Consider the following 12989-nt stretch of genomic DNA (forward strand, 5'->3'; position numbering starts at 1 on the left):
GCTATCTCTCAATCTATCATTCTCTCTCTCTCTCTCTCTCTCTCTCTCTCTCTCTCTCTCTCTCTCTCTCTCTCTCGTTCGCTTCTGCCTGCTATCTCTCTATCTATCATTATCTCTCTCTCTCTCTCTCTCTCTCTCTCTCTCTCTCTCTCTCATTCTTGTACAGCCACTCAAACCTTACCTCGCATCTAGTCATCACCACCGAGGACCGGCGAGGTACAACAGAGTCATGGAGAACAAAATTATCAAAGCACTACATCTTCCCTTTAACAAAGGCGTTTAGTTCCCGCGCAAAAGTCGTCCTAAGGGCCAAGGTTTTCAATAGAAAGAAAAAAAAAAAAAGAAAAATCTTTTTAGTTAAAACAAAGGCGAATTTGAAGAGAAAGAAAACGGTTTCTGAGATACGTCGTGGAGGAACGTGGGAAGCTTGGCCTTTTAAGATGATACAGATCGTAGTTGTTTTGGAAAGACGTAAGGTAAAAGAGTTCCAAAGTTTAGCGATAAAGGGAAAAGAAATGGTCGTTCAAATGGCTCCCACCTACCGACGGGTTACCAACGGCCACACAGTAACTGTGTGATGCAACGGGTTCTGTGAAAGTCTTAGTTTGCGACCGAGTGGAAAAGGTGACGTTACTTTTAAGACGCTGGCAATTAGGTTCTCTTGGATCGAACACCTAAGATATACCTGTAGAAGGAGAGGAAAAGAAAAAAAAGACACATTGAGGACCTGATCCTTTAGACGTAAGGAGACTGGGTTAGATATGAAGCCAGACTTCGAGTTGTTGAACAAGTCGAACTCCTTTAGATCTATGTCTAACGGGCAAAGTACATGGATATGGAGTCTCTCTCTCTCTTAGGTGTGGGAGAAGCACTCCTTAGGACAACGGATCACCTCCAGTACGGTACCCTGAGTAACGGGGGAAAAAAAGAAACAGAATCTTCAACGTGTGGACCAGAATTCCAGCTATTTCGATGCCTCTCCTTTAGAGAGGAGACGTCACGTTTATCGCATAGAGTGTTGGAACTACGGGGGCCGTCAGAGAGAAGATAGGAGGAAAGCCGTAAGGAGTTCTAGGAAGAAAAATAGGAAATCGCTGGCGGTTTGTAGAAGCTCTGAATTTAATCAAATCACGTCCGCCTCGTAGCGAATCCTATTCAAATCAGAGTTCAGGGGAGTAGTGCTCGAGACAAAACGAGACATACATGGAGCGAGAGCAGACAAGGGAGGATCTGAGAGACGTCGGGGGGAGGAGGAGAAGAGAGAGAGAACACACGAGGTGTTTAAGAGTCAATAGCGTATGGACGCACTGGGACGGTCTGGAAGACAGGTGGTGCTGCTGCTGTTGGTGGAGTGGAAGAAGAGAGTGGCTGATAGGACATAGCCCTGAAGAACATCAGTTTGATGAGGGGAAAAACACGAGAGATTCATTCCTCAAGAATCACGGAAATGGACCGATCACAAAGATAGACGGGGGAAGAACGGGAGAGGGAACTCAGAAAGAGGGAAAATGGAGATGTGGTGCTATAATCATACCAGACCTCAATCAAAACTTATCTAAAAGGGATAAATATTGCCATATAAATTGACCCAAAAATCTTTCAACGAATTTCTAAACGTCTCCAAAACCAGGAAAAGACTTGAAAGGCTTGATGGTGGAAGGGGGTTGGGGGTGGAAGTAGCGGGATCATAACACTTCCTTCGAGAAGGAACGCTTTGTCTCATGAATGACAAAATTCCAGTGATTCCCGGAGGAGATGAGAGCTGAATGAGACTTGAGGGAGGGAGGAGGTCTTTCGCAACCCAGTTCACGAGTTTCCTCGCCAGGCTAGCCTCAGGACAAGAGGAATCGAATCGTGGATCTGATGAAGTGACAGTCATAGAGGAGGATGGGATACATCCCCTTTCATTCGCTGGAGAAGACCTCACTACCGTATGTCGGGCTGGTCGAGGTAGACGCATCGCCCAGGAGGAAACAGTAATCTCGACACTTGGAAAATATGGAAATCAACTTTCCCAAAGTTAGTACCATCAGTGTTACCAAAATATCAGACTTGACATGTAGAGTAGGAGGAGAGGAGGAGGAGGAGGAGGAGGAGGAAGACGAAGATGAGGAGGAGGAGGAGGAGGAGTAGGAAGAAGAAGAGGTGGAGGAGGAGGAGGAGAAGGAGGAGGAGGAGGAGGAGGAGGAGGAAGTGTGGTGAGTCGAAACACGCTCAAAAGAGTATATGATCACCATGGACGGAGCTGTGTAGCGGTACCGTGAAGGATTAGAACCCATGGAATTCACCCAGAGTGATGGAGTGTCTACAGCATGAGATGAAGGAGTTCACGAGTTCCCATAGATTCTTAAGAATGGAAAACGTGAGGGATTCAGCACTGCTCCAGCCCCCACCACCACAAAGACTATCCATGAAGGAGTTGAGTCACTGTTTTAGCATTAAGTCACCCAAGTAGGGACGACGGAGAGATTTCGTAATGGCCCATAAATCTTGAAGGATCTATCATTTTTTAACGTTGTAGGCTCCAGTCACGGATAGATCTCCACACGAAGGCCGGGCCTTAACTGAAATACAGAGAGGATAATGAAAGAGAAAAAAATGAAGAGACAAAGGAAAGTACTTACGAACTTTGGAGGAAGTAGGAAACCTTTCTTTTAAACTGTTTCAGGTCATAATCATTGGAGAAGACAAAAGAGGGGTAGAGATTTCCAAAGCTTCGAGGTGTAGAGAAAGGAAAAAGTTATCAAAACGGCCCACATGTGTCTGATGATGGGGACTATTCGTTATACACATTCCTGAGTGTGTCACCACAACGTCAGCCGCACATCCTCAGTCCTCGAACTCAATATTCGTGAAGCAAATGGTTCATGGGTTTGGTTTCAATGTTTCGGCTTCATGAGTACTAAGGCAGTCCCTAGACGTTATCCAGTAAGACCTCTTGAGCACAACGATTCGACCCTATGAGCACGAAGTTGCGACCTTTTGGGTATGATTCTGGGACCTTTAAATTGACCCTTAAGTCTCAGATCAAAGGCCAGACCTTCACTGCCAGTGGTCGTGCTTACATCATTGCCAAGGTCGTAAGATCGTGCTTAAAGGGATCATACCGTCGTGCTCTCGTGGGTCGTACCGTCGTGTTCTAGGGTCGTGCATCGTGTTCGACTGTCGTATGGTCGTCCTCGGTGGGGTAATCTTTACGAAGATTGTAAAGCTTTTATGATGTGTGTTTGAGGCGTGTGGCGCGGGTCCTGCCTCCTAGCTCATCTACCTCTTGAGGGCCATAAAACTTGCAATATACATATTTTCCTTCGTGCACTCGTACACAGTCGTACATGGTTGCTCATTCTTCCCATCTGTGGTCCTGTTCTTCCTCTCTCGTGGGTTGGCAGCCACCGAGCTGGGAAGCACTACCCACCTGGAGGTTAGGGAGGTCTAGTGACGACTGCGCAATGAACCAGCACTTCATTGGCCGTCAGGTTTCACTCCTTTGGCTCGCGTTGTTGTCTTTTGTTTACGTCTCAACCACGCACCCCCCCTGAGGTACTGGGAGTCGGTGTGGACAGACAGATATACAGTCTCTTTATCTCACCCGTGACACTTCACATCACGTTACTCAGGCCTGCGCTTCCTCCCTGTGCACCACACAGCCGGTGCTGCTGGAGAAAGGTGCAGATCTGGGGGATACAAGATCAGTGTGGGCCTCTCTTACACCAGCCATCAAGAGATGATCATCACACTGGTCCTCTCGATTCTCTCCAACCATTACCTGGACCTCATCTAACGGTTCAAAGAGACACCACTAGACCATTCTCGCCACCATCACCTCTTACTGCTAAAGATCCCTCTTCCCCAAGCTGCAGTTCCGTACTGCAAGCTCATTGAACAAGAACAACCCCATTGCCAACCATTGTGCATACCTTCACTTATCAGATATCATTATAATCATCATTATTCTATATTTCATCACCATTTCCCACGTTAGTGATGTAGTGCCAGGAACAGACGAAGAAAGGCTGCGTTCACTCACATCCGTTATCTAACTATTATACTGCTACTACTACTACTACTACTACTACTACTACTACTACTACTACTACTACTACTACTACTTCTACTATTTCTACTACTACTACTACTACTACTACTACTACTACTACTACTGCTACTACTACTTCTACTATTTCTACTATTTCTACTACCACTACTACTACTACTACTACTACTACTACTACCGCCACTACCACCACTACCACTACTACTACTACTACTAATACTACTACTACTACTACTACTACTACTACTACTACTACTACTACTACTACTACTACCGCCACTACCACCACTACCACTACTACTACTACTACTAATACTACTACTACTACTACTACTACTACTACTACTACTACTACTACTACTACTACTACCGCCACTACCACCACTACTACTACTACACCCACTACAGATCCCTCATTAGGGCAAGTCTAACCATCACCTACAAAGCGGTGGGCTGGAAGATGTTGGCACCCGCGTAGTTTACATAGGACGAACGAGTGAGTGTATTCAGTTACCAGCCGAACACATAATTACTTTACCACTCTGGCTCAGCGGTAACGCTCCCGCCTCCCACTCTAAACAAGGTGGGTTTCGAATCTCGTTTAGTGGAGAGGGCCGAATATATTCTGAAGACAAACATATAAACAGACTAGAAAGGTATACAAAAACTCGTACACACACAGAGACATAAATATGATCCTATACGCACACATAAACTACACACATTTATCAGGTTATTTACACCTGCTATACACACAGTATGAATCATGTATACACGTATACATAACCCTTATGAATACACGTGTGCTACCAACGTGCTAAGGAAGGGCGGCAGGGGGAGTAGCACCTTCAGTAGGACTTGCAAATAGACCTGGAAGTGTCGACTGTGCTAGGCCAGGCACCGCGGGGACGTGTACTGTAATGAATGTACGTCGGGAGTACACTACAGGGCAGGATGTGACACCACCAGCGTGGCTAGAGGATCCTCGGGGTAGGCATTACCGGAAACTTACTGCTCGGCCAGCGCTGGGCGTGGTAGGAAAGGAACACATACAGACGTTAAGGGGTAGGAGATGAGGAGGAGGAGGTGAGGAGGAGGAGGGGAGAGGTTTGTTATATGTTATGTAGGGATGGAGGGGCAAAATGAGTACGGAGGTGGTGCGAACGTGTGTGGAGAGATAGGGGAGAGAGAGAGAGACCTGGAGAGATGAATGTAGCGTATTTTTAAAGAGAGGTGAGAATTCATACAGGAATATCAAAATATGATTTTTCAGTTGAAAGATGATGAGGACAAACGAAAGGAGATGGAGGGAACGTAGGTAAAGAGGAGAGACCAGAGAGAGAGAGAGAGAGAGAGAGAGAGAGAGAGATGTAGAGGATATATATATAAAAAGATGAAGGACTATAACTGAAGGGATATAGAGACCATAACCAAAAAGAGGCCATGAATAAGGCGATAAAGAGAACGTAAACGAAGATATGGGAGACCATAAAGATAAGAGATGAATGTATATGAGAAACACAAAAAACAAAAGGAAAGACCGTGAATACAAAGATGGAGAAATGCTACATAGAGAAAGATGGAGTGAATACAAAAGAAAAGAGGAGAAAACATAAAACAAGTGATGGAGATGATACATATAAAGAGAAGGAGAGAACATTGATAACGTGATGGAGAGACGATGAGTAAAGAGAAGGAAAGAATAGAAATAAATGAAATTATCAAAAAAAGAACACAATGAGCTGGAGAGATAAGAAAAGGGATGAAAAAAAAGTTAAACGTAACGCCACCATAGACAAAACTGGATTTAGGGTTTCACCTGAGAAATATTTCATCAAAACACATCAACACAACCCTGAAAAAGCGGTTGTATTTCTCTGCCAATTTCGTTCTATTTCGTACCGCTTTCGGCACTGGTGGTTGAGGTTGATCATTGATTACCGACCACTTGTGCCATTCCAGGTTATAATTCCACCATTAGATTGTTCGTTGCTACAGTAACTCTACAGTGGGTCACTTGTAGCCTAGGTGCTGTTGTCGACATGGCTGTATCCTCTTGTATGAAGGTTGCACATCGGCGGGAGCTCCTTGTATCTGAGTAGGTACCTGGTGTATGCTAGGGTGTGTGTGTATGTGTGTGTGTGTAGGAGTAAAGTTATGGTGCATATATATATACAAGGTTATATGACGGGGCAACACGAGTATAAAACCCTCGTTTCCCCCACCCTCATAACAAGCTATTCGTATTCACAGCAGCACTGTGAATACATTGACGAAAACTTGAAGCGTTTCAGATGGTTTGACCCACTGAGTATAATCGTCTTGGCCATTTGACCTCCTGCGTACGGGTCAGGTCCGAGATCAGCTGGTCCTTTACGCCCAGAGCGCGCGTATCGTATCTTGGCGCACACGAAGGGTCGTGCTGTCATGCCTACAGGTCGTGGCGTCGTGTTCAAGAGGGGTCTCGTGCGGAATTAAACTTCGCTTCGGCTCCTCCCGAAGGAGGAACCAGTCAGTCACAGGAGGACCCTCACGTGAAACATGGCATCAAACAGGGGACACTCACTCGTCAAGAGAAGGCGCAGCCCTCAGCTCTTATTCCCATGCGAGACGAAGAGATCCAGGAGAGAGGTGGTGAGGCCGTGAATGATGAGAGTATGAATGTAGAGATACAGAGGGTGGACCACTTCGGCAGCGCACGTTAAGGAGAGAGCGGCAGCAATGAGGGAGGCAAGTGCGCACTCAGAGGGGGGAGCATTGAGGGGAGAGAGTGGCCATCAGGCTTTCGTAAGAGTCACAACAGCGAGAGGAAGTACAGAGATAAGGCGGGAACACAGCAGTAAAAACCTCCTCCTCCTCCTCCTCCTCCTTCTCCTTCTCCTCCTCCTTCTCCTCCTCCTTCTCCTCCTCCTCCTCCTCCTCCTCCTCCTCGTGCCCCCTTGGTAAACCCCCGCGAGGAGATGATGGCACAGGGTTCGAATCCCTACGAGACTCGAATCCCAACACAGAATACTCGAACCCTTACACTAAATAAGGGTTAGACTAGAATGAAATAGCAGTAAATACGTTAATGACGAAGCACAGTGGGAGTTTCTCGGAGGTATTGGCGTTCTTATGTATATTCTGTATCGTAATTTTCGTGATTACATTTGATTATATCGTAATTATATTCAGCTAATTTAGCTAGGGTAATTTTTCAACTTCCCGTGCACCACCACCTTTGCAGATGTATCGACATTTTTAGAGAAAAGTGTGGCAATTATTGAGAAACGAACAATTATGTGATGAGAATCCAAGGAAAGGAAATATTCACACACACACACACAAACACACACACACACACAAACACACACACACTGTACAAATAGGTTTTTACAAATTATACAAGAGATTAAAAAGTCCAGTGTGAGTTGTATGAAGACTACTGATTCTGGTGCTCGATGTTTGGAAGATACTTAGGAATATACCAGACCAAGCATATATACCTTATATACCATATACCATATATACCAAAGTTGATCTAAGAATTTCTCAAACAACGCCATTTTCAAATAACTGCTTTCAATACGCAAATCAATACTTCTTTCTGTGTTAACATTATTCTGTTAATCACTCAAATTAAAGTAATATATTACTGTAAAATGAGTAAGTACTAATCCGCCAAAGAGCGTGAAAATAAACATAAACATGTAGGACTTTAATAATGCATAAAAGACTGCCATGGTCGGAGTTAGATTTATAGCCCTGAGGGTCCGGAACATTACTGGAACAAAACAACGACACGAGAAACAACTCGTCTCATGTGACGCGCGTTGGCTGCTGTAACTTTATTTTCAGTGCAAAAATTTTCCCGTTTAAACATTTGTCCGTTTTTCGATAACTCAGGGGTAACTATTTATCTCTGAAGAGAGTCTATGGACACATTAATCCAGCGGCATAAGGCGAGTACATTAACCCATACGTAAACATTTCTAGTATAAGAGAGATAAACGTGATTTTCTCCACTAGTCCACTGTGTGGGATTCTATCCGACATCCTCACGCATCGAGAGGTTTAAAAGATTCGAAACCCAGGATTTGTTACCAGTGTCCAACAATGCCAGGGAGATTACTCATTCACGGTCGGCCTCTTGTCATGGCCTTCCTCTCGGCTGCAAAGGCATCAACATTGCAGAGGTTCCAGTAAATATGTCTGTCATGTGAATAGTTTCTTCTGTGATGCTGCAGAGATGTATATAAAAGATTTCATTTTGATGTATATCTCTCAGAAGAACACAGGAATTCCGTTACATGGTCTCAATACATTAAATGTAAGTATGTAAGGTTATATATATATATATATATATATATATATATATATATATATATATATATATATATATATATATATATATATATTGTTTTTTTCATACTATTCGCCATTTCCCGCATTAGCGAGGTAGCGTTAAGAACAGAGGACTGAGCCTTTGAGGGAATATCCTCACTTGGCCCCCTTCTCTGTTCCTCTTTAGAATAAACATAATTTGTACTGGTATTAGACTTGTCATGGGCTATGTTTTATAACCATCCTGACTGTTAATCATAACTTACGTTAATAACAGCCTCTTTTTTTCTGATCATTATGATCATCATCATTAACTTCATTATTATTATTTCCACTACCATTATCGTTATTATGATCATTATGATCACCATTATCATCACAGTTATCTTTATCATAATGATATCTGTTGTCATCATTATCATTATCATACGTTGTCATCATTATTATCATTATCCTGCGTTGTCATCATCACCATCATTATCATCATCATTGTTATCGTAAGTCGTTATCATCATGACCAGCATCATACACTCATACGTTGTCATCATCATCATTATTATCCTACGTTATCTTCATTATCATCATCGTTATAATCATACGTTATCTTCATCATTATCGTCATCATCATCATCATTATCGTGCTTTGTCATCATGATTAATCATCCATCATCATCATCATCATCAAAGGTCATCATCATCATTATCATACTCATCATCATCATCATCATCATACGAGTCTACGTTATCATCATTCATCATCATCATCAAAGGTCATCATCATCATTATCATACTCATCATCATCATCATCATCATACGAGTCTACGTTATCATCATTCATCATCATCATCAAACGTCATCATCATCATTATCATACTCACCATCTTCATCATCATCAAACGTCATCATCATCATTATCATACTCATCATCTTCATCATCATCAAACGTCATCATCATCATTATCATACTCATCATCTTCATCATCATCAAACGTCATCATCATCATTATCATACTCATCATCATCATCATCATCATACGAGTCCATGTTATCATCAATCATCATCATCAAACGTCATCATCATCATCATCATCATCATCATCATCATCATCATACGAGTCCATGTTATCATCAATCATCATCATCAAACGTCATCATCATCATCATTATCATACTCACCATCATACTCATCATACTCATCCATGTTATCATCATCACACGTCGACCTGTCGTTAACCCGTGCGTGTGTCTGCAGGAGGCTGGGAGGCGTACACTTGGAGACACTGGTGCGTGCTGGCTGCCCTCCTCCTCCTGAGCGGGGGTGTGGTGTTGGCTGTGGCGCTGCCCTTGGCCGCACGCCGCGGAGCCATGCCTCACCCCCAGGACGCCCTCGCCCGGGTCCACCGCATCCTCAGCACCGTCCCCCTCATTGATGGGTAAGTGTGAGGTTCTCGTACTTGCTGGTGGCGATGGTAGACGACACTCTGCTTCAGTGTTGGGGTAAGTGGACGACAGCCCTCTCTACCTTTGTGTTTAGGGGTAAGTGGACGGCCCTCACTGCCTTAGGGTTAGGGTAACTGGATGACCTCCTTCTACCTTAATGTTGAGATAACTGGACGACTTTCTACCTTAATGATTGGGGTAAGTGGACGACCTTTTGCCTTTGTGTTGGGGTAAGTGGACGGCCCTCACTGCCTTAGGGTTGGGGTAACTGGATGACCTCCTTCTACCTTAATGTTGAGATAACTGGACGACTTTCTACCTTAATGATTGGGGTAAGTGGACGACCTTTTGCCTTTGTGTTGGGGTAAGTGGACGGCCCTCACTGCCTTAGGGTTGGGGTGACTGGACGACCTTTTACCTTAATGTTGGGGTAACTGGACGACCTTCTACCTTAATGCTAGGGTAAGTGGATGGCCCTTTGCCTTATTGTTGAGGTAAGAGGACCCTCCTACCCTATAGTCTGAGCAGCCAGCATGAACACCCGTCATGTGAGCTACAGGTGAGTGCATGATCCTTCATGGCTATTTGACTATGTACGTGTAAATCATTCATCCCAAATGCTGGCAAGAAGGTATGGGTTCATTTCCCCCATTTTCTAAAGTGGTACAAAGCGCTGCAAACAGCAGCAGACCACTTTGGTTCCTTGGAAAAGTTTTGTAATAGCATAGCAACTCATGACCCTAGAGTGTAGCTTAGAGTAGCAAAAATCAAATGAAACAAAGTAAGAAATATATGTAAATTTTTCTTGTTTGCGGAGGCGCAAGTAACATCACCTCCGAGCTTATAAGTGAGGTGTTGGTCGCGTCTGCTCTCAGTGTCTCGTCTGATTCGAAGCACACGACACTTGCGAACCCTTAAGGCGTCCGTTATATCGCGTGAACTCGTGCGTCCGTTACATCGCGTGAACCCTTGCGTCCGTTACATCGCGTGAGATCAGAGTGATCGCGTCTTGGATAGCTCGTTAGAGTCAAGACTACACCGAAGCCATCCTTGATCTTAAATACCTAAGTGTCTGATGACCTAATATCAATAGATTCTTAAGATCGTCTCGATGTCTCTCTTAGGCTTTTGTTTCCCAAACACTGAGAACCATTTGGTAGCTGGCTAATGTACTCTCTCTCTCCTTTTGGCTAATGTACTCTCTCTCTCTCCCTTACCTATGTCTTTTTCGTTTTCTTCAAGTAGGGTGGCCAAATGTGTATCCATTCTTTAAGCTTTAGGACGCATCATTGTATTGTAAAGAGTGAGGATGAGTTTCTTAAGACCCAAGGTTGACTGCCCTGTCTATGTAGTCTTGATATCTTGTTTTCCAGTTTTTCACCTTCGTCTCTGACCAGAATAGACATTTTTTTTTTTCTTTTCGTGTTTACAGTCGAAGTGTGAAATTTTGTTACTCGTGTGTTTGACTTTATTTGCTACATACGAGCCCAGTGTATCAGTCTGTTAAAGTCAGTTTGCAGGTGGAGCCAATCAGAGTCTCGGCTTTATATCCCAGCTTAGTTTCGTCTGCGAATTGCTACGACCTTGATGGTTAGGCCAGTGGCCATTTGCTGTACCTGATGGGCGATTAAGTGCCACTTCCCCCTGTTCCTAGCAGGTAGTTCAACAGCCTATAACATCTCGTGCTGTTGGGTCGGTGATGTGTCTTATTATCATGAGAGTGATGACCCAATGTGCCTCTCTTATATCTCTCTCTTGCCCCGTTTGGTGTAAGGTTGTTAAAGGCGTCTCTTCATGATGTACGACGCCTAGTATCATCCTTACCACATGCACCATCTGTGAGGTCATTGTGTGCAGCGTTGGTGTCATCTCCGTAACATACACCATCTGTGCCATCATTCTGTGCAACACTTTGCGTGATCCCTGCAACACATACACCACCTGTGTCACCATCGCTCATACACCATCTGTGCCATCATTCTGTGCAACACTTTGCGTGATCTCTGCAACACATACACCACCTGTGTCACCATCGCTCATACAAATACACTACATACCATCTGTGTTTTCCTTCATTTCGTTCATTCGTCATTCATAAGGTTCATGCGAGACATGCCGTTCAGGAACGAATGCAGTGTATACCACACTTACACAGGACGAGGCCCCAGACAAGTCTTTAGCCAGAGGCTGACACGGGCGGCGGCTGTTGCACAGCAAAGGGAGAACAACACCTGGTCAAAAGCTGTCACATAATAGACATCACCATAACTGAATTTAGACATAAGCTAATGAGAAATGTCTATCACCAAGCGGCACTTTAGCCAGAAGGGGAAACAGGAATGTGATAGAGGTTGACGAGGCTCAGCCTGCAGCTGACGAGGCCCAGCCTGCAGCTGACGAAGCCCAGCTGTTAGCTGACGAGGATTAGCTTCTAGCTGACGAGGCCCAACCTGCAGCTGACGAGGCCCAGCCTGCATTTGACGAGGTCCAGCCTGCAGCTGACGAGACCCAACCTGCAGCTGACGAAGCCCAGCTTTTAGCTGACGAGGTCCAGCCTGCAGCTGACGAGGATCAGCTTCTAGCTGATGAGGCCCAACTTGCAGCTGACGAGGCCCAACCTGCAGCTGACGAGGCCCATCCTGCAGCTGACGAGAGTACTTACGAGTACTTGCTTTCGAGGTTAGATTTTGTCAATAGGCTGTGCGAGCAAGGGCGCGTAGCGCCCACCACAAGATCCACCAGGGTTACGGAGAACGAGCCACGCACAGTCAAGTGTTATGTGAGAGACGGAGAAACTGTATGTTTGTGAAATGGCTGCCCACAACGCCCGAGTGGGGTGAGACGGAAAGAGAAAAGACAGCCACCTGGGCCAAAAGAATGACACTTGACAGCCACTGAGGTGTTTACCGCACTGCGAAGCCCCTTCGTTAACCCCCCCCCCCCCCCCCATACACAAGCGGGTAGCACCGGTCATATACATATCTCCCTGGTGGCTGCCTATGCCACCTACAGCTTAGAGAGAGAGAGAGAGAGAGAGAGAGAGAGAGAGGCAGGGATAATTGCGATGGATGATCTTCATCGCTGCTAATGGCCTGGGGACCGGTCCTGAACTGTGGGTGGAGGGAGAAGGGGTGAGGGAGTGTGTAGTTAGAACCATTGTGTTGCCTAATG

The 12989-nt window shown here is 44.9% G+C and overlaps 1 pseudogene; it reads left to right on the forward strand.

Moving 5' to 3' along the window:
- Nucleotides 1-12989, forward strand: part of LOC139749032 (uncharacterized) — a 542729-nt pseudogene that overhangs the window by 381420 nt on the left and 148320 nt on the right.

The sequence above is a fragment of the Panulirus ornatus genome, chromosome 6, assembly GCF_036320965.1.
Source record: "Panulirus ornatus isolate Po-2019 chromosome 6, ASM3632096v1, whole genome shotgun sequence".
In the NCBI taxonomy this organism is placed as follows: Eukaryota; Metazoa; Arthropoda; class Malacostraca; order Decapoda; family Palinuridae; genus Panulirus; species Panulirus ornatus.